Source organism: Megalopta genalis, chromosome 1, assembly GCF_051020955.1.
Source record: "Megalopta genalis isolate 19385.01 chromosome 1, iyMegGena1_principal, whole genome shotgun sequence".
Taxonomy (NCBI): domain Eukaryota; kingdom Metazoa; phylum Arthropoda; class Insecta; order Hymenoptera; family Halictidae; genus Megalopta; species Megalopta genalis.
In genome coordinates this window covers 45,232,047-45,255,523 of record NC_135013.1, presented here as the reverse complement: position 1 = coordinate 45,255,523, position 23,477 = coordinate 45,232,047, and positions in this window count along the sequence as shown.

Here is a 23,477-nt window from a genome sequence, read left to right as displayed (position 1 = left end):
GTTTACGAGTTATTAACGAAAAACAGTGACCAATGAGAAGCGGGATCAGCTGGCGTGAGGCGACCAAGTCAGTGAATGGAACTGGACTTTGTCCGCCCGTTGGCTCGATCGCATTGCGCCAGCCGAGCTCGCCTCTCATTGGTCACTGTTTTCCGTTAATAACTCGTACACGCAGCCGCGGATTGCATTTTCGTTAAGGAAAAAGTTACTTCAAATGATCTCAGGAACCCCTCATTTCCTGGAAATACCATAATTTTGCGACACCCTGTATAACCATTTGAAACGGAAATTTTCGGAACTATTTACACGCCTTTCATATCCTTAAACCTCTAATCATCGTAAAAACAATTTTGGTCGGATTTTGTAATACTATTTAAATTTTTGTTTCTGTCTCAAATAAAGAGGTTTCGTCATTACAATTGCAGTTTTAAAAAAATTTGTTTATATATTGTCTAATAAATTAGTTTCTCTAATATTTATAAAAAAATCAAGCCATTTGGTCAAATTTTTAAAAAGTCATTCCATTTTAATATTATAATATGATTATACGGCGAGTTCAAAAAGTATTCGAATATACTCCGTATTGTGGTAGCACACTTTTTTTCACAAATATTGCAAATTGGAACATCTCCAAGAACATTTGAAAATTGTTTTCGTAACTGGATGTACCAAGATTCGAGGACTGGAGATTTGCAAATTCGAAACGTCTTAATCAGCAAAAAATGAAAAGAATAAGTTTTCTTGGAAGAATATCTGTGAGAGCGGTTCACTCCTTATCTCACGTTCTTCGCATGACAATGTATCTTGTCTTTCGTCCGCAGTCTTTTTTGATGAAAAAACTTCATGCAATTTCCACGTCGCGAACATGTCGATTTTCTACCGAGTCAGATGTATTTATTTCCTTAATATCGTCGCACAAAGCGACTTCAACGTGAATTACAGGTTACATTTCCCTATCGATATTCGAAGCGTAATAAATCCACCACTTCTGCACTGTTCGAGTAAAAATGCAACGCGCGGTTGGTATGGAACATAAAATATCATCAGAAATTTCTATCCCATTCCTAAATAATTCTGGAATTATTTTCAAATTATCACTTAAGTATTTCATGACGATAGAAGAAATTGATTTTCGAGTGAAATAAATAATCGTGGTAACTGGTTTCGAACGCTAACCAATAATATTCGAATAAATTTATATTGTTATTGTAGCAAACTGTGGCTACAAAAATAGGGCAATAACTTTGGATAGTCATCGTATAATATTCGCACACATAACCGTTATTACGTAATATTTTATTCTCGCACACAGATTATATTTTACTGTTTCCGTATATTTACTTATTCAGCAACGTCAACGTATCATTCTATCGATAACATCGGCCGTGATTAGTATTAATGTTTGATATTTGGTATTAATTTAATTACTATACTATCGAAAAGATTTCCTTTTCTATTTAAGTCTTCCAATGATATTATTTTACAGAAGAAATATTGTACATAATGAAATTCACTTCCATATAAGCAAACTAAAGTGTAGCCTAACGAATAAACGAAAGGTTACATAATTTAACATACGTTAATTTTGTATATTAAATTTCATTTTTTATTATCCATATTAATAGTATCATTAATCATTTTCCATTGGTATCAGTTTCATTGGTATTTTTACAAAATATAAATACATGGGCGTTCAATCTTAAAAAAATTCACGTTCATTGATTTTACTCGAGAATAGAAAGTGTTGTCATGTTATTTCAGTAACGTTTATAACGATCTGTGTTAACGTTTATCATGGTTGGCATCAATACATTATTTACCTATCGTAATAGCTTCATACAAATAGACATGGCGGAGGGAATAATTATGATCAATAAATACAGCATCCAACGCAAACATTCGAACAATTGATTTGTTAAATAGGCAATGCATATTTAAAATTGTGTACAAACTTTATCAGACTGTAGAAAATTGTTCAATAAATGTAATTGACAAACGTGATACAGTATCTAAATGTAATAATAGCTACCCAAACTAAAAACAGTGCGTTGGTAAGGTCTGATGCTCCGTTGTTTGAATAATTTTGTTATTCTGTGCTGCTGTGTCATTGTCAATGTACAATAACAACTAGAAGCAGAGAGTAACAGGAGACAGAATGAACAGGCCTATTCTAAAGTTCGCGCATCCGTCGAATTCTCACATTGGACATTTTTCCGGGTTTGCTTTGTATTCGTTAGTTGTCTATATTGAAACAATCATTTGTTTCTAGGTCGAAAAGTATGATTCCGTTAACAATGGTCACCTGAAAAAATGGATCACTATCTCGTACAGGCTCTTATAGCAAACACAAAGAAAATGACAATTTCTCCTTCCTATGTTATTAAAATTTTCATTCATTCTTTGTTAGACTACAGATTCTATCTTTTTTTTCACAGAAATAACTAGGTTAAATGCAAGATTATAAAGACATTAGAAAGTATTCGAAGACATTTTTACATTATATACAACTTATTAAGATGATTAGAAAAGAAAGAACATTTCTGTCAAGTTTAGGTTTGTTGCAACTAACTTATACAATATTTATTTTGTAATAAATATGCGGATCCTTATCAGATATCCAAATTTTCTGTGTCTGTTACAAGAAACGAGTGTTGCTTAGAAACTTTATTCTTTCTGTAATAACTTGAACAAGTTAAAAATGATCAAATATTATCGTTTAATTATTTAAATCGTACTACCGTTTTCAATTGCATCTACTCGTTTTTATTATAAATGCATAAAATACGCAGCCGAATCATGAACAATTAAAAAATTTAGAAGCTTCTATACTTTGATTCTGAATCATTTGATTCTGCATATTGATTGTCAATGTGCATAATTCAATATGTACAGAGGAGAAAGAAATCAGCAACAGGAAATTAACATCCGCGCCTGTATTGTCGCGTTAAGTGTTTCAAGTTTGATGAGATTATAAGATCGTTCAGGTAATTGCTTTTAAATGGAATATCTAATAACGAGAATTTTTATGCGACGCATTTTCATAGAAAATAATGTAACCGGAAGATAAAGTGGTTTGCAATTTTAATCGATCTTGCATTCAATAATGTGTTAATTGTTCCTCGATACACTGTTCCATTACCGTACACATTTATTGTTATCACTCGTGTTTAAGAAAATTTGATAGATTGGTTTGAATGACAAAAAAGGAATTAAAGAATAATAACTACTCAACTTTTTTATGTGAACATATTATGGAAATTTTCAGAATATATATTTTGTAAATCTCTGTAATTTATACAGATCAGATATAAAAAAACTTAATTATAATAAATTTTTATTATAAATTTGAATTATAATGGATTTTTATATAGAAATTTAAATGATAGTAAATTCTTAAATAGGAATTTAACTAAAAATTTATATTGTAATAGATTTTTAATAGAAAGTTCAATTAATTGATTTTAAATAGAAGCAAAAATTGATTTTAATATATTTTTAATATACATATAAGTTACTCGGTAACTTATATAAAAACCGCAACTTTTCACGACATTCGACCTATGACTGTGTAAGATTTAACAAAATGTAATCAATTTTAATTTTCGCAACTATGTTTTACTCATTGCCCAGTAAACTAAATAGTTTAACATCTCAAACAAATTCAGACCACTTGATTTAATTTGAAAAACATAATTGCGTTTTAGAAGATGGGCAAATATTAACGTTCGACGTATTTGACATTAGGAATTGAAAGGATAGCATACACAGTGCAACAATTAATTTTTATAACTAGCGTCATATCTCAGCAAGCAGCAACATCTGATGAGCGTTAACATCCTTAGAATGGTCAATCATTCGTCCGTCTAACGCACTTGAGTTCACGGCAATCGAATGATAAATGACAGTTCTTTCTGGCCAAGTCTTCAATCGATGTTGAAATTGTACCATGGAACAAGAGTTTGGTTGTTAAATTTAACGCAAGATTTGGTAAAAGTGCATCAGAAAAATTCCGGTTGATGCAGCAAGCGGGAAAGCTTGTTATCGATTTGTTTAAGTGGATTTTCGTGTGGAATAAACGATTTTTGGATGGTAGACAATCGTTAGAGGATGACCAACATACGAGAAGACAAAGTTCAATTCGAAAACCTGTAACGATCGAAAAAAAACATATTTTTTTGCAAGTGACCGCATTGCTTCACTGAAAATGATAGAAGCGGCTATGAACATCAGCCGACAGACGATTCGAACAATTCTTCACGTCATATCCACCCGATTATCAAGATCCAGACAGTTGGACAGTGTTGCACGATAACGCGCCATCTCACAAGTCACTCATTGTTCGTTAATTTTTGGCCAGAAATTAAGTCTGTGTGCTCAATCATCCGCAATATTCGCCTGATTTGGCCCCGCGCGACTTCTCTTTATTTCCAAAATTAAAGTTGAAGTTGAAAAGATGCTTCTTCGATCATTCCGATCGATCAACATGCTTTTCGACATTCTGATCACCACAATACCACAAAATGAGCTGAATCATGCATTTGAATCCCTTTTAAATAGCTGTATCAAGTGTATCGAAGCAAGAGGAGATTATTTTGAATTAAACAACATCAGATTATGTATATTTTGTTTATATTGTGTTTCATTGATCCAATCTGGAAAATTAATTGTCGTACCGTATAGTTTGTTATGGTAGTAACTTGAGTGTCCAATGAAATAACAGAACAATACTGTCCCTCATCAAGCTCGTAGTTTAAACCGAATACTCGATGGATCGCTTGTCTCTCTGTGACGGTAATTCGTCCTCATTCAATATGTGACATCTATTAAATTCACTCTTTGTCAATCAAATTTTTCCTATTACAGATATCACATTTGTATTCATATTTTTTGAAAAAAATAGCGAGCGGAAGAAATGCGCATTTCTAATTATCCAGTTCAAATAAATTCCACTAATACAAAATATAGAAAGTAGGTATACAAAATACACATTGTTTCAACTGTATTTAATCCTCGAATAATAATATATTGGAAATCGTTTAGTTTTTATTATGATTACCACTAAATTAGGCTAAGTCCGGAGGAGTTCAGTCAGCGGAAGAGACCGGCCAGTGTAAATGTTTTGAAACGATGACGCCATATGGCGTTGTACTAAAAGTCAGAAAACACTTTAATAAATTGATTGTTGATCATGTACTGCAATTGTCACGAAACTGTACCTTGATCTTGCAAATTGCGTTTAAAACTTTAGGAGGATCTGAAAGCTTTTTCACTAGTATATATTCTTAGCAGTAATTGTCAGATAGGTAAGTTTATTTACGCTATTTTAATTTCAAGGGACATATTATGCATAAAACTACTGTATAACCTCAATAGTACGCATGTATCAATTTCTATTTTATACTAAAAATGCGGTCGATCTCTCCCGTAATTCTGGTATAAACTAATCATATTAATCATACTAATCACACTAATCCGGAAGAGTTCGACCACATTAATTGTTCCGTCCTTCAACGGAATTTTTATTCTTCTTCTATCCGGTTTTCTTCAAAGCGAATTTGTTTTCTTCTCAAGTTGGAAATAGCTTAATTTCCAAAGAATTCCAATTTGTCATGGTCAGAAAACGCGGTAGACAACTTGCAAACATTATAAATAGTTCAGAGAACATTCAGACAAAGAACAACAAAGGAACTATAAAGAAACATAGGAATGTTTCAATTAAAAGGGGGAAGAATATAAAGAAACGTAGAAAACAATTAGGGCAATCATTCAACTCAAAGACAGATAATCCAGTTTTACAAGAAAGTGACATGTCATTGGAAGAATGGAACCAAAATGAATGCATAAGACACAGAGAGGACTATTTTGAAGCCACAAAAAGTGACGACTGGCTTACATGTATGAGGTGTAGTCGTTGATATCACGAGGGATATCAACATTTCGACGAAATTCATCTATAATAGAGAATTTTCTGGCAAATTCGAATTTCGACGAAAAAAAAATTAAGTTAGAAAGAAAATTATTATTAAAGTTATCAAATTACACACTATTAAATTTTTATTTTAAAATTATTAAAATTCAAAAAAGATTAATCTCCGGTGCGCGTATTACTTATTAGAATAAAGCGGTTATTATATTATTTTCGTTTTGCGCTTTTCTGTATACGGCGGGCTGTTCGGGATCGATGCTTCCTAGGTGGAAATCAATTTCCTGGTTTATGGAACTCGTGGGAATTGTATAAGCGTGTTTTTTATATTCGTTAACGAGTTCTCCGAGAGTTTCGGTTCGCCGCGTATGTTTTTACATTAAAGTTTAACAGCAGAAAAACAAATAGTGTAAAGCTTTCATGATCATAATGCGGGGCTGTCATCTCAAGTGCAGTTACCATTAGAGCGTTTATAATTAGCGAAGAATATAATAACGTGCATCGTCTGGTATGCCTGTTATTGCTTGTGTACAATGTTATACAAAGTGTCCCAAAACTGCTGTAAGCTCTTGAAGGTGGCGATTGCTGAAGTCATTTGAAAGAACTTTTTTCATAGTAAGAATGTTTTCTTCAACCTTGTTAACGAGTTATTAACGAAAAATACGAACCAATCGGAGAGCGAGTACGACTGGCCATAGCGAGTTCGATACGGTATTGGTTGCGTATTTTTCGTTAGTAACTCATTAACAAAACAGCGGAGACATTTTCGCTAACGAAAAAGATATTTCGAATGGTCTGAGGAATCAGTCGTTTAACCTAAAATATTATAAAATAATTTGTTTTGATAATCTCACTCTCTCGTTCGAAAGCTACAGCATGAAAATAAATATTACATAAAATACGGTAAGTTTTTATTTTAATAATATAAAGAAGAAGGTAGAATACTTCTCGTAGTTTTCAACCAGAAAAGAAAATTACGAAAATGATACCATAAAATAAGATAAAGTAAGAAATTATAATATAGGCAAATTATAACCTAGGCAATAGGTGTTTTTACATACAGCTGTTTTCATGTCAATTCTCTTCAACTGTCCCCCAGCTTGTAAACAAAACGTGACAATTTGAGAAGAGGAGATACGATTATTCGAATCTCGCAGTTAGTTTTCATAGTCGCCGATTGTCAACAATTATAAAAACGAATCGCGTGGCTCGAATAACAGTATCTCTTCTTCCCAAATTGTCCATTTTTGTTTACAAGCTGAGGGACAATAGGAGAGAATTTACTGTACCCCTTTCGTTTTAGATTAGCAAAATAATTATATTTTACACTACGATTTAGTAGTAATAAATAAAAATATCTTATTTGAAGATAATAATGAATAAAATATTCTGAACCATAGCTTTAAATATTTTCGGCGATTTCAAATAAAATATTATTTGAAATATTATCGTAAAAGAGTTGTGTGTTTACAACGAATAAAATATATTATTTTTGAAAGTATTTCATTTTCACAAATACATGCCTGATCTAAAATAAAATATGTATTTACTATTTACAATATAAAATACTGTTTGCAATTCGGAAGAGTTATTAAACGTTGCGTGGTCATATATGTTACCAAGAACAGTAATCGATGCGGAAAGTGCTCCTGAAATCACCTGGAATTTCTATTTAAATGTTTTCGTTTCGTCTGCGTGTTGGTGCTCTTTAAGTTTCCAAGATAAGCTGAACAATTATTCACAGTAAACTACCCGATACGATTAATTCAGACGATTAACCTTGACGTGCTTCCATTGGCCGCGCTAAATGAGACTGTTTTCGTGCATACAACGTCTCCCGAACGAACCAACAATTCCTTCACTCTTAATCTCCGTTTATTTTTCAACGCGAACAGAATTGTAGCGGACAGACGTTGCGCTGCTTTTAATTATCGACAGATGTCGATTACCTCTTTGTCTTTGGTCGAACATCACAGATTGCTTCGCAATCAAAATTAACTGCACAGCATGAATAAACAACGAGCCACGTCATAGTATGAAGTGAAATGTTACAGATATTATTTATACCTTTCCCCCTTACGAATAAATAAAAAACGCAGGTAAATGATATTTAATGAAATTCGTTCAGAAAATTCATTTATAGGTGCATTAAAGCGTTACGTAACTTATGCGCTTAATCGTTGCACTGCTATTGATCTGTATAAATGTCAAGTATACATTGGAAATGGTATTCGAATGTAATTTTATTTGAAGGTAAATTATTAGGAATAACTTTTTGATTTGTACATTTATTCAGATCCAATATTATTCGCTATTTGAAGGAGCCCAGGAAGTACAGTCCACCCATTTATAATATCAACGGTTTCTTTATTTAACAATTATATTAATACATGTCTGAATGTACGTCTAAGTCTCAGAATATACACTCATACACGAAAGTATTCGAACGCTTACGTTTCTAACATTCAATTAATAAAATATATGTGTTAAACTGAAGCATTTGATATAATATATAATAAACAAGGGATGGGTCTTAAGATTGCTTAAACAAAATTAGAAAATAATTCAACAATATATAGCGTTTTTACAGTACATTTATTGTAAACACGTAGCAGAAATGGCTACACAAAAGTATTCGAACGAAACAATTAATAGTTATTTAAATTGAACGATTAAAGGTTTTAATAGGAAGTTGATCCACCTTTTGCTTTTATAACAGCCCTAAGTCTATTTTCCATTGAGTGGACCAACTTAGAAGTAACATTTGCATATATTGATTGCCATATTTCAATAATATTTCGTTCTAACATTTCTTTCAAAATAATAACCGTATTTCTTATTCATCTTTCTACTTCATCTCATAAATGTTTAAATCGGGACTTTGCGGTGGATGTGGTACCACGTGTGGAACATTATATAATACCCATTCTTTGACTATTTTAGCGGTATGCTTCGGATCATTGTCAGACTGAAACCAATAATCGCTAGGCAAATTCAATTTTGATGCACTGCTTTTTAAATTTTCCAATATAACACATATATTTTATTAATTGAATGTTAGAAACGCGTAAGCGTTTGAATACTTTCGTGTATGAGTGTATAAGGTATTCTACGTCAAAAAATAAGTCAAAAATATGGAATCAATTTTTTTCATTCAAGGCTCTGTTTTGGAGAACAAATAGGTTGAAGAAATAATCAAATAATAAAGCACTGTGTCCGACATAACATATCAGTTTTACTTGTATCATATTACAAGCCATATAAACCTGACAGATATTTAAACTTATTTTTCTCGATAAGGCAGTCTTAAATGAAAAAATGTTACTCTTTTTTTCAACTTAGTTTTTAACGTAGAATCAGATACTATCCGGTTGCACATAACACAATAAATATTCTAATATGTTCATTACATATCATATAAATTATCTATTAATCAATATAAGGTTCAAATAAATAATTATCGATTAAAGAGCAAAACTGTAAATACAAAAGTCTTAAATACTATAATAATAATGCCTAATATGAGTATATAATGCCTAAATATGAACTGAATAAACTTACACAGTACATATACCTTCACGATTTAAAAACATTATGTACTGAAATGATTTGGAATAATATTTTGTAAACATAATCAAATCTGTGGATTTGAATTAATTGTTTAGTGTATCGATAATATCATAATCATGCATAATTCAGTTGTTCACATTCTTGACTATAATTTCTATGTAACGGCATGTAAGTATTTCGCTTTCTTCTGCAAAACTATGCAATTTACTTCGAAGAGAATGTTGTTAATAAATCCTTCTCTGTCCCCTTTTCCCCATACTCCCCTTCTCACCGTTTCCCGTCCTCTCGCGGCCTCTCCTTCTCTCTAATCTGAACATATTGATTGCGCGGCAAAACGCGGAATGAATATTTAATCTCCTTCGAGTCGTCGTGTAATTCTAGGATTAGAATTATGTGAATTATTACCGAGTCGATTACATAAAAATTCAAGACTACTTCTGCCCGTGGTAATATCGTACCAGAACTACGAAAATTTAACTTTAGGATAAATTCTTGAAAACAAGACTAAATGTAAGGCTGCAGTGTAAGGAATGTAATGTTTCCTCTAATTAATTGTAGATGTACTAAACGTTTAGTTGTGAAAGCTACTTTTGCTTTGAATTAACTCCAACGTCTTGTCCTGCAGCCCTCGCGGCTGACATTACGTTTGTACTTTCTGATATTGCCAAGTGGATGCACTACGTTACGTTGCGAACTGGTCGTAGAATGTTGGATTCATAGTTTCAATTTGTCGTTTATTAAAATGATGACGATGATTTCCACACACGGTAAAAATGATGTAGTTGATTTCAATGCATTCCAAATCTTCGTTGAAGCAAGAAGAATTACAAAGACAGAATTGCCAAATATTTGTCTCTGATCTAACAGTATTTTCATCTCACGAACTCAAAAAACATATAATTCAATAATTCGCTTCGTAACTTATCTTGACAAATATTAATAATTGTAGTATTTCAATTATGATCAATTTTAACCTAACCTAAACTAAAGCTATTTAACATATCAATTTTTTGCCGAGTCTATTTCTTTACCACCTTATATCAACCTTTGCTTACTACTTTGATTACTACCATGTTTACAGTGATACTCTGTAATGTTAATCAGAATACATGAACGATAAATTATAATCCAGTAAGTTATTTATCATAACAGTTGTTCATTATGGAAAAATAATATTAGTCAGCCACAGCAGAAACAATCAAATATTTCCTTGAGCACTTTTGTTATTTATGACGACATTAAACACAAAGTATATCAAAACAATTAGTTATACAAATTAAATGTTATCTACGAGTATCCATTTTCATCAAATATAACGTTCTTATCGATATTTAAGACTAGAATTTTATTTTGGTTTTGCAATATTATCTCTTTGCAGGAATTATGATTTAATCCTAGTGCTATCAATTTCTAGAAGTGTCTGATTTATATTATTTTATAAATATAATTCAATTCTGTTCTAATATAAGACTAACTAAATAATAAATAATTTTTGACGGCACACCATAAAATAAAAAATTTAGGAAACATCTATTTAAAAGATCCATTAGCATGTTAAATTTGTTATAAAATACACTTAATTTTTAGTAGATTTAATGTTAAAAGGGTACGAACACGTATAAGAGCGATCGAATGATGTAAGAGAAGTGATAGTCGATTTATTGAACGGTCAAATGATTTATGAGAAATGAGAATCGATTCGACATAAATGTGTGAAAATATTAGATAGGCTAAATTTTATTCCAATGACGGAGAAAGGATAAATACTACCGAACATAATTTTATATGACACTATCGTATAAATAAGATTTTATTCGAATAGGAATTCATTCTAGTAAGAATTTATTCACGGAGAAATTCACACGGAAAATAATCGATTTGAATAAAAAAACGATAGAATATACAGTGTCATTTTCATAGTTTACCGACTTTTTCATTTCAAGTTTCTTTCTTAAAAGTTGCATTGAAAAGTTTGTTACTTTTGGGTAGATTAATCATTGATGCGCAACTAAATGATCTTTCCACGGCCTCGGCAATTTTTAAATTCAATAACTAGTTGAAGTTGAACTGATTTTAAATGTATTCATGTGAATATATTTTTATAAAATTTCGTAAAAACAAAAACAGTCATTATTCAAATAGTTCTACGATCTTTATCTTTACAACTTATTCGGATAATTTTACAATTTCTATTCGTACACACACACGCACACACACACACACACACACATACACACACAACTTATTCGAATAATTTTACAATCTCTATTCCAATAACTTATTCGAATATAGAATTATGCGAATAATATGTGATGAATACTGAACAATCGTCATTCGAGTAATTATCTTATATATTTATTTTAAACAATTCGAATAATGTCCAACTTTGGTGGAGCTACTATGTATGGAAGTTTTTGTTACATTTTAACTGTGCATGTAACAGATAAATCAAACATCATTATCGACAGCAAGGTGTCAGTGGTGGTGGAATAATCGATGTAACGTTACAATCGGCTTCCATTACGTGGTTCCTGTCACAAACAGTCCCGCAATCGATTCGACGTCAAACTATTATATTTCTAATAGCTGGTGCGGAATTCTAAGCCGCGGTATCTTCGCGAGCGCATCTATCTAATGTATCACAGTCGTTGGTTGTATTGTCATCGCTGGTCGCAATTGCTCATCGTCTTCCCCAGCATCGTCTTCCGGTTTTCTCTCTGGCTCCACCGGTTCGCCGTGCACGTGGCGCTGGAATTTATTCCCCGGTAAAATGACTGCACGCGAACACCGAGCCGACAGTAAGTATTATGAACGGAGCGTGATGCATGCGTGCATCAGATACATCCACCATGAAACAATAAATTGTGCAATTTAATCGTGGTGTCGCGCGCGGGAATTCTAATTACGCAGCTTAATTATCTCACGAATGAAAAGCCGAAGAATATTTGTTCGTTCCGCCCCCCCCCCCCCACCTTCCTGCCAGCACCGCCGCGTTTAATCCGATTTCAACTTATCCATCCGTTTATTACGTCGTAGCGCAAAATCCGCACTTTTGTCGTTGACCTTATTGACGGAAATTGTCAAGAAGCTGGTTTCGTTAGAACCGGAGCTACTACACGGTCTAATACACGATCATAGTTGAGCAGATTTGGAAGCGAGAAAGACAAGTGAAATGCTTACTTGTTGATTTCACGTAACATAATTAACACTAAATCTGCCGCGATCAAAATTACTTATTTTGCAATTCTGCAGAGTTTAGAGACCCTTTCATGGAAAATGTTTGTATCCATTACATTATTGGAACAATTATTATTTATTCAAGCATTTTCCATGAAAGAGTCTCTGAACTTTGCAAGAATTGCAAAACCAGGAAATGGTCATTTCGATCGCAGTAGGTTTAGTGTGATGAAATAATATGATGAAATATTTTTATCATTTGACACAATAAATTACGACTGAAATGCAGTCGTTTCAAATAATCACAACTGTTAAGTATCAGAAAATGCAGGAATAGATTTATGTTTTCGTCGCGGTTATTAAATATTTTTGTTGACAAAATGAAATAAAATTAAAGTAGTTAGAACAATTTTGTGTTTAGTTTTTATGAAGAATTTGTATTTCTTACAATGGGAAGGATTAGTGCATGTGAAACAATGCGTGTATTGTTAACGAATTGTTAATTCTACTGTACTCAAACGCATTCATCGTTATCCTCGTCTGAAATTTCATTTGAACGCGAGAACTATTTCCAGACTTTATCTTCCTATTTACAAAATATTTATAAAATATTTGCAAGAACACTCTCGAATCTTTGATTTTGAAGGAACTGCAGAAAAATGTATGTTCATTCTTTAGACGCAAGTCATTGAACAAGTATTTTATTTTATTTTGCCACTTGAATTAGACAAACTTTGAAATTTATCATTCTGCATGTTACTGAGAAATTGTTCGTGACATTTTTTGAAGCAGAATTTACCGATGCATTTAAAATTTTCTACAGTGCAGACTCTATTTACGCGATTTTCATTCGCGTGAAACAACTTCATGTGCAACAGAAACTCGCGTTAATTGACGAACGGGATGTATGTAGATCATGAATGCGAGTAAGATTTCCGTAAAATTCGTCTATGGAGTTAAGGTGTTCACGAAAAGAACAGTGCAAGTTTTCCTTCTTCCATTTTTCCACTTCAGTGGAGAAACGCTGAGTAGCAATCTCTTGAGCAGCCGGTCTATGTATAGTAATCGGCGCAAGATATGATCGCCGAGTAAATCTTAATTCCAAGAGAACATTTCGTTATCAGATAAATAAATCGTACCATCAGCCTCCATTCAATCGAGTCTCGACCGTCTACCCGAATCAGTGATCAATATTTAACCCCGCCGCGCCGAGGCCGCGGTATATTAAGTATTCATTCTAGGTCATCGTGTATTCTGAATGTAGAATAATTTAAAATGTATAGTCTAATATATAATACTAACTTGTAGAAAATTTGAAGAGCGTTCATTTTCATAAAATACTTTTCTGAGTGACTGAAGCAAGTTGTGTGGGAAAAGAGGAGGAACAAACTGATCAATACGGCAACGACCACTGTCACACGTGTGTGACATCTACGGTCTCGTAATTCACGTAAGAGTAAATAAATTAATTTGGTCGCAGGACATTTTGAAAAGTTATAATATACATGGCATAATTTCCAGAAAGGCCATTACTTCGATTTGCAAAATTGTTTTAGGAATAAATTATTTAATAATTTTTTTGATGATTTTATAGTCTAGGCCAGGGATGAACATTTTTGCGGCCCAGTCAATATATCCGACGCAAAGTAAAAATAAAATAGAAATGTGAATTAGAAATTTTGGAAGTAGTCTCGGCCAATAAAATTTCTCCCGAAATAGGAAAGATAGTATCAGAGAAGAGATGTCAAGTATCAGGACGTAAACAATAATTTAACTTTATATATGTTTATTACAATGTACTAGTCAAAATAAAAATATTTGTTTCTATGAACATTGATTTTTTTTTTGCGGCCCACCTAAAGTTAAGCATTGTTTATTTGGCCCAAGTTAGCTTTTGAGTTTGACACCCCTGGTCTAGGCATTTACACTCTTCGTGACATTTAACAAAGTGTTCTAAATAGTTAGACATATTAAATGAGTAGCAAGAGTTTCTTACGCAGTCACAAGTAATCAACTGTTTTACGTCAGAATTTTATTAGACTGCACAATGTACAGGGTATCCGTTTTATGTGGAAATCCAGAATATCTCACGAACTATAAATAATAGCAAAAAAATGTTTCACCAAAAGTTGTTTGGTATGTAAGTGGACATAATTGCATTTCTGTATACACCTATTTTTTGTATACACTGTATTGTAGTCCAATTTAATACGGATTCTATGAGGTGCTATCGATGTCATTTCTGTGAACGGAAACGTGGAAAATCGTCGTTTAATCAAGCCATTATGTGCCGCACACCTCTAGTCAGTTCCACTTTGCGTGATTAGTGATTGCGACTTGCGAATTTGCATTGATTACGAAGATGGACACGTTCAAGGAATACGCAAAAGGAATCAGTGATTAATTTCAAAGTACACAGGTAAGTGTCAATAGTAAATTATTTCTCCTATTATAGAAAAGTATCGAAACGTTTATAAACATACAGGCAATCACTAATCACGCAAGGTGTAACTGATCAGGGCAGTGTGGCACACGATGGTTTGATTAAACGACAATGTTCCACGTTTCCGTTGACTTCGATAGCAATTCATTGGATTCGTATTAAATTGTATCATAATACAGTATATAGGGTGTTGCCTTAACTTTTGCCCATATTTTTTCGTGCACTTCTGTTAATCTGACAAAAAAATGTTTCTAACAAATGTTTATCTGTTCCCTGTTTGCTATGCGACAAAAAAATTATGTTACAACCTATGTTCGAACTGGAATCCATGTTCTGCAACATATGTTACGTTATGCTACATAGGTTATATTATAGCTTTATTTTCGTTGAATTTACGCAATAATACTTTTTCGTAATAAAATTAGCAATTTGCTGATTGACGTGTCTTAAAATAAAGAAATTTTAATTTTCAATCGTTTCTGCTGATTGAACTGAAATTTTTCGGCTCAAGGTCACCCGAAGGTCATGCTGTAGCAGGTCGTTGAATTCGCTTGACGCGAGCTACGTTAATGTCGAATAAACAATGTACAATGTTATTTAAAAAAGTTAAGGTGATCCCGATTTTGTATTGCAAAAATAACAATTTTTTTTAAATTAAATATTTTGTCGTATAGCAAACTGGGAACCGATAAACATTTGTTAGAAACATTTTCTTGTCAGATTAATAGAAGTGCACAAAAAAATGGGCAAAAATTAAGGAAACATCCTGTATATAAAAATACAGCATTCTATTTAAAAAAACCAACGTGACCGTTAAATCTCTCCCATTTTTTTGCCAATAAGGGAACTGTTTATATCGCGTTACATCCCGTTTCATACCAAACAACTTTCGTTAAAATATTTTTTCACTATCTTTCGTAGCTTCTGAGATATTCTGGATTTCCAGATAAAACGAACACCTTGTATACTTTTATTAAAAGAAATTTAGTGTAAGCTAAAGTAACACCACATATAACTTGCAAGTTTTAAAAATGAATAAAAGACATCAACATATTCAGACTCGACATTTATACGAAACAATGAATTTTAAGTATTCAAACTTGAAATAAAACACACAAATACACTCCATAATAGATGCGCATCAAAGCTATGCTATCATTGCAATATTAAAATTAGTACATATTCAGAAAACGTAAGAAATAGATTAAACTTTTAGGTACGGCTGAATTCTGCGCGAGGCTATTTCTCTGGACGGCAGAGTCTGATATGTACTGTACAGAGTCTGATACTGTATATACAAGGTGTCCCAAAAATGTCTCGCAATCCGAAAGAGACGGGTTCCTCAGGCCATTTGAAGCAACTTTTTCCTTTACAAAAATTTTCTCCGAAGCACCGTTAACGAGTTATTAACGAAAAACAGTGACCAATGAGAAGCAAGCTCAGCTGGCGTGAGGCGATCGAGCCAATGAGCGGAACTGGGCTTCGTGCGTTGGTTGGCTGGGCCGCCTCACGCCAGCCGTACTCGATTCTTATTAGTCACCGTTTTTCGTTAATACCTCGTTAACGGGGCCTCGGAGAAAATTTTTGTAAAGGAAGAAGTTGCTTCAAATGATCCGAGGAACCCGCTTCCGCATTCCGAGACATTTTTGGGACATCCTGTAGACTGTTGTAAATCGATGTGAAGACGAAAGAAGTGTGAAACAATGCATATGAAGACGACTATTTGGTTCAAACGATGTGCGAGTGAGCTACTAGAGCAAGCCACTATAATGACGCGTCGTCCAGAGAGATGACATCCGCGAAAGCCACTATAGTAGCGTGTCGTTCTGAAAGATGACATCCGCGGAAGCCACTATAGTGGCGCGTCGTGCCTAAAAGGTTAAGAGTAGTCAACAGGATCCAGTTACCATTTAGTAACAAAATTTAGTGTAGAATTGTCTTAACCTTTTTCAAGGAAATATTCTACATCAACTATTATACATAAGACAACAGAAGCACCTGTTTCTAGCAACAAGTTGCATAACTTTCAATTATACAAAATTATGTATTTGAGAAATCGTTCAAATTTTTTGAACATATAAATTGTGATCAGTGAAATACAGAGCAATGAGAACATCAAAAGAATTCAACAACATTGTTTTAGAACTTTTAAAAGAAGAGATACATTATTATTTAACTTCTGTTTCTTAGAATCGATGTTAGAAATTTTTATTTCTCACAAAGATAACAATTATGTATCTGAAAAATTGTTTCAATTCTTTGATCATATAAATTGTGATCACTGCATTGTGCATATGTGTAACAGAAGCAGCTTCAAAAATAAAATAAAAGAATACTATTTTGTTTTCATCCATCGTTGCTGATAATTAGGCCGTAGGTGGATTAGAAGATTTTAAAAATGTCATTGTATTATTTTCAATCTACTATAATTATTAAGACAAGAATAAATGTTTTGTTTAATTTCTATTTCTTGCAATTACATAATTTTTATTTTGCATAAAACTCTCTCCGCAGTCTACTGATAATTTATATCAAAATACAAGCTTGATTTTCTACAGTTTTCGATTTCTTTCCCAACTGCGATGATTAGCATTTCATAGTTCTCTTGACAAAATATCATTCGTAGATTTTTATGAAAGGACAACCAAATTATATTTCGATATAGAAAAAAATGAATAACATTGATATTTAATAGATTACGTATGAAATCTTCGTTACGGGTCTGACTAGTTGTTATAGAGTGCATGGGTTAAAAATGTAAAAAGAAAATTGTACTAGCAGGTATCTCAGATTAACCATAACTTCTGCCGAGTTAGCGCAGCAGAGCCGAAGGACATGTTGCCGTTACAAGCAATACTGCATGGTCTTCTTAACGTTTCCACCCTTCTCTTGGTATACATAGTGGCGGAATTTATTCTGTTGTAAAATGGCTAGCCGTGAACATCGGTCTGGCAACAGTACCGTGTGCAATTATGTAAAAACTATGCTAATAGAAATTGCATAGGAAAATCCATTTATGGTACAGGCAAGAGCGCGTACTATCGCAAGGGTGGTTGCAACGGGCGAGGGGAGGGCGGGCGGAAGAGAAACGGGGTCGAGATGATCCCCACTCGGCGGAACGGGCATTTCAGTGTAATGAAAAAAACTGGCGAAATTATGCAAATGCAATAATGTATGCAAAACGGACCGAATACCAGTTAAACTTGCTAGAATCGATATGCGCCTTTCGCAGCTTTCGTTTCTTCGCCATTGGCTATTTCCCACCCGCCGCGCCGTCGATCTTTAATATCCAGCCGTTCCATTATACTCGATACTTTCAGTTTGTTTACGGACTTTTCACAGATTTTTCCCGACTTCTCAACGAAAATTATACAGAGCGTTTCGGCGGTAGTCATAGAATTGAGGTGGAGCTGTTGCCAGTAGAAATAAAACTTTCGCATACGATACTTTTTATCTTTTCCTACCTTGCCTTGTCCGTGGCCCATTTCACTAGTTATGCACCAGAAATTACGCTTCATCGATTTTTGTAACATTTAATTATGATGTGAAACTCAGCATTCTCGACAATTTCGTCGATACATAGAATCGCCGCACGATCAAAGAGACGAAGTTGTGTCAAAGTCGAAGAACGTTTGATAGAAATGAGATAGAATCAATGATACGATTTATATTAAAGCTGAAATGTTGCAGAATAAGGGGGAAATAGAGAGAATGCAGTGTGGACATTTTTTACCTTGAAAATTTATGTTAAACTTGAAATATTCCAACGAAATTGTGATTTATTCACCACCGTGTACAGTTGGATTTCTTTTTATGACATGTCGTACAGCATTTCTTGTAGATTTTGTTGCAAAATGTATCTACCACTTCAGACACCATTTGACACTACCATTTTGACACAAAATCAGCGAGTTAACAAATCATTTCAACGACAGAATCATAATTTCTTTAGTTTTCTCGCTAAAATCGATTTTTTTTTTCAAAATCCTGATATGGCGGTAATCGGATTTGAAATCAGGATGTCGAAATCTACCCGAAATGATATACAGTATGTCATAAAAAGAATCCAACTGTACATGGTGTAAAATTGTGATAAATCACAATCTTGTCTGAATACTTCAAGAAACCAGATCCAAAAACTATAAATTTAGAGACGTTTTAATCATACGTTAGGTCTAGTCTAGGTCTGGATTGGTCTAAACTATCTGTTTCAAAAAGTTCGCCAATTATACAGGGCGTCCCTAAAATCACTCGCAAACGGAAAATGAAGGGTTCCTCAGGACATTTGAAGTAACTTTTTGCACACCGCAAATGCAATCTTTTGTTTACGAGTTATTAACGAAAACCGTGACCAATGGAAAGCGAGATCAGCTGGTGCAAGGTCGCCAAGCCAATAAGCGGATTGCATTTTCGTTAAGGAAAAAGTTACTTCAAGTGACTTCAGGAACTCCTCATTTCCTGAGTGCGAGTGACTTTTGGGTCACCCTATATAGATTGTTTACCCAACCCTAACACAGACTTTGAAGTAGATTATAATTGGCGCTTTAAGTCGATGTAGGGCCTATTGCACAGTGGTCGATTTATGCTGAAAAAGTGGCCAAATTCGAATTTCAAAAAGTTTGAATAATGCAAAAAATCTTCCCAATTTTCCTTCAGCTTGAAAACAAGAAAGGACAATTTGAAAAGAGGAGACACGATTATTCGAACCTTGCGGTTCATTTTTATAGTTGCGGATTGTCAACAATTATAAAAACGAAGTGCGAGGCTCCTCTTCCCAAATTGTCCATTTTTGTTTGCAAGCTGAAGGAAAATTGAGGAGGATTTACTGTACCAACTTTTTTTTGGTTAGACAATTCTGATAGCAGTGACATGCCTCGAAAGTTTAACGATTTTCTGACTCTAATTTCATTCCGAGCCCCACTCATGAAAGCACCTTTCAATTGATATCCATTGTTCAGTATTTTAAGAAAATTTTACAGATTGTTGCTTACGGGAGGTTTTAACCTTTTAGGCCCAACGCATCACTATAGTGGCTTTCGCAGATGTCATCTCTCTGGACGACGCGTCATTATAGTGGCTTGCTCTAGTAGCTCACTCGCTCATCGTTTGAACCAAATAATCGTCTTCATATGCATTGTTTCACACTTCTTTTGTCTTCACATCGATTTACAACAGCCTACAGGGTGTCCCAAAAATGTCTCGGAATCCGGAAGCGGGTTCCTCGGATCATTTGAAGCAACTTCTTCCTTTACAAAAATTTTCTCCGAGGCACCGTTAACGAGTTATTAACGAAAAACAGTGACTAATAAGAATCGAGTACGGCTGGCGCGAGGCGGCCCAGCCAACCAACGCACGAAGCCCAGTTCCGCTCATTGGCTCGATCGCCTCGCGCCAGCTGACCTCGCCTCTCATTGGTCACTGTTTTTTGTTAATAACTCGTTAACGGTGCCTCGGAGAAAATTTTTGTAAAGGAAAAAGTTGCTTCAAGTGGCCTGAGGAACCCGCCGCTTTCGGATTGCGAAACATTTTTGGGACACATTTTTGTAGGTGTTGTTACTTTTTTAACTCATGTCTTGTGCAATTTTCAAACTTCATTAACAATTTTGTTATACTTCCGAGTTTGTTCGAGCACTTTTATTCATATCATTTTATTTGGAAAGGATTCGTTATTATGGAGCATTTCGTTCCGAGTCAACGTACTTTCTTATATCCTGGTTTTTACGCTTTAGGCACCGATTGTGTCGAAGATGATATCTAGGCTGAAAAATAGGAAGTATAAACTTTAATATGATTTGGTTCATTCGATTTACGACGAATATTATCGACAACACTCGTATCGATACTGAATTTCCTCAATCGTGTTCACCGACGATATTTTCGTAACTTGGAATTTGGAAAATCAACAATTTTTTCACTTGTGCTTGTTTAACCCTGATATAACCCAGGACTTGACACAGAATCAGTGTCAATGATAATATTTGTCGATGATTTCATTGTAGCGGTAAATGCATGCTGTGGATGAACCTCGTGTCGAAAAAAACACAATCGTTGTCGTGATTATCGATGATTTCAACGGTCCCATTTTCAGTCTAGATTTAGAAATTTGTACTGTGAGCCACAATAATATATCGACAGCCTATACTTCTGCCCAATGACTTTTGTCCACATGTCATGAAAATTCTATAAAATTCAGAGTTTTGTAACTCGCGTTCAAAATATCGTACAGAGATCTACAGGGCGTCATTTTCAAGGTTTTTTGACCATCTTCCGAGTGAGTTTTATTACGACACCTGTTAACTATTTCCTCTATAATTTAGTCGAAGCTGGAGTGACCAAAAAGATTCATTTTTAACACATCCTTCTCAATCTCGCTCCATTTTTCGAAAAATTTTTTTTGATAAATCTTACAACATTATTTGAAAGGTACTTTCAAGACCTTCATTTTAACCACCGGAATGTCGTTCTACGATCAGTTTAAACAAAGTTATGGCAATTTTAGTGGGAAATTTCACTTTTCACGAAAACAGTCATAGCTTGAAGACTTTAACTGATAGAGAAAAGTGTCAATTAAAAAAAAGTTAAATTTTGCTTGTATAATACATACCTTCAATACGAGACGAGTTATTTGAAAAAAATTTTTGGTAATTTCTTATTTATCCGATATGTTGAACGCGAGTTACAAAACTTTGAATTTTATAGAATTTTCATGACAGGTGGGCAAATGTCATTGGGCGGGAATGTATTAGGGGGACCGGAAAGTTATGCCGTTTGCTTACATTAAATTCAAACAGATAAATATTCGCAGAAATGACATTACTTTCTGGTCCCCCTAATACAACGAAAATTTAAAAAGTGCGTTTTGCAGATCTCGATAACTTACATGCATGCAAGTTGCATGAAAGTTTCATCGAAAGCGGTTAACACAGATTCAAGCTACAGGCCTTGAAAGATATAAAAATCTGCAGATTTCTGGCAGTTGCAGGTCGAAAGTGTAAAAAATCCTGACAAAATCGCGATCTTTAATTATTTACAGCTCACATAAAAACCAAACAATTTCAATACAACAATAAGTTTCCGAAATCTACAACACGTGTTTTTTAAATTTTTGTTATAGTCTCAGATAAAAAAAGTTAAAAACAAGAGTTCTTTTTATTCCTTTTTGTCATTCCAAGTGACAGCAAAATTTAAAAAAAATATTTCAGTCATTGTACAATAAACTAGTTCCTTTAATATTTAAAAAAATTCATATAATTTAGTCCAGTTTTGAAAAAGTTACTGCATTTTAAGGGTGCGCGAATATTTTAGTCCGTCACTGTATATTACATTTTCTTGCGACGTACTGGAAAGTATAAAAATAATCGATTTCGGTTCTTTCGTTATAAAATGAAAATGAAGATTGCACAAATACGGAGATAAAAGAAATGGGTTATTTTTGTAACAGTTTACTATGACCGGACGCGGATGAAGAAGAATACTTCCTCTCAAAATTTCATTAAGGTTTGTCGATTTCACTTGTGTACATTTACCTGTCAGTTGCAAAGGGTCAGATATTCGCGCTGTTAAATAAGGGATTTTCGGAGCGGAATATCTCGCAAATGAAATTTCGTATGAACAAATTTGATTTCCTTCTTCATTGTTTTCTATTGCACTTTCACAAGTGCATCAGATGCACATATTTGTCTCCCTTTCTCGGGAACGTGATAAATACTGCAAGCGGTTTAGAAGATTTTCAAGAATATCTCGGTACGCGGAAATTTCATTTGTTGGTAGAACGTGTTTGCTGAGGCGTATACAATATTCCATCTCTATCGCTGAACAATTGGAGACAAAGAACGCGATTATAGAGAGCAGTGGACACAATCGTACGATTGTTTTTGGCTGGCAACGCGTTTATGTCCTACTTCCACCCATTCGCCGTTGCCGAACCCTCTCTTTCATCGTCGGCAAGACTAAAGCAAGGCCTACTTTCCGACTATTATTCCTGTGCTTTGGTGAGGATGACGATGTGATTATAAGGAGACCGACAAAGCGTGATTATAGGGAGAGAATACTGTATTGTCGGTACTTCAACTACATTCTTAGCTTTGTACAGTCGAACGTTTGTTATTCGAGATATTTTGGTGACGCGACATAAAGATAATTGCTTCGACAAAGGAGACACATTGGTAGACAAAATGATAAGGTATCTTAAGATTTTTCGGTATGAACATTTATTTGTACATATACGTGAAAAATGAATACACAACAAAATAATGTAGAAGTTTAATAATAATAGTAATGTATAAAATTTTGTGTGGATAAAATGATAAGGCACTTGAAATATGAAATAACGAAAATATGAAATAAAATTACATAGTTCGTTTA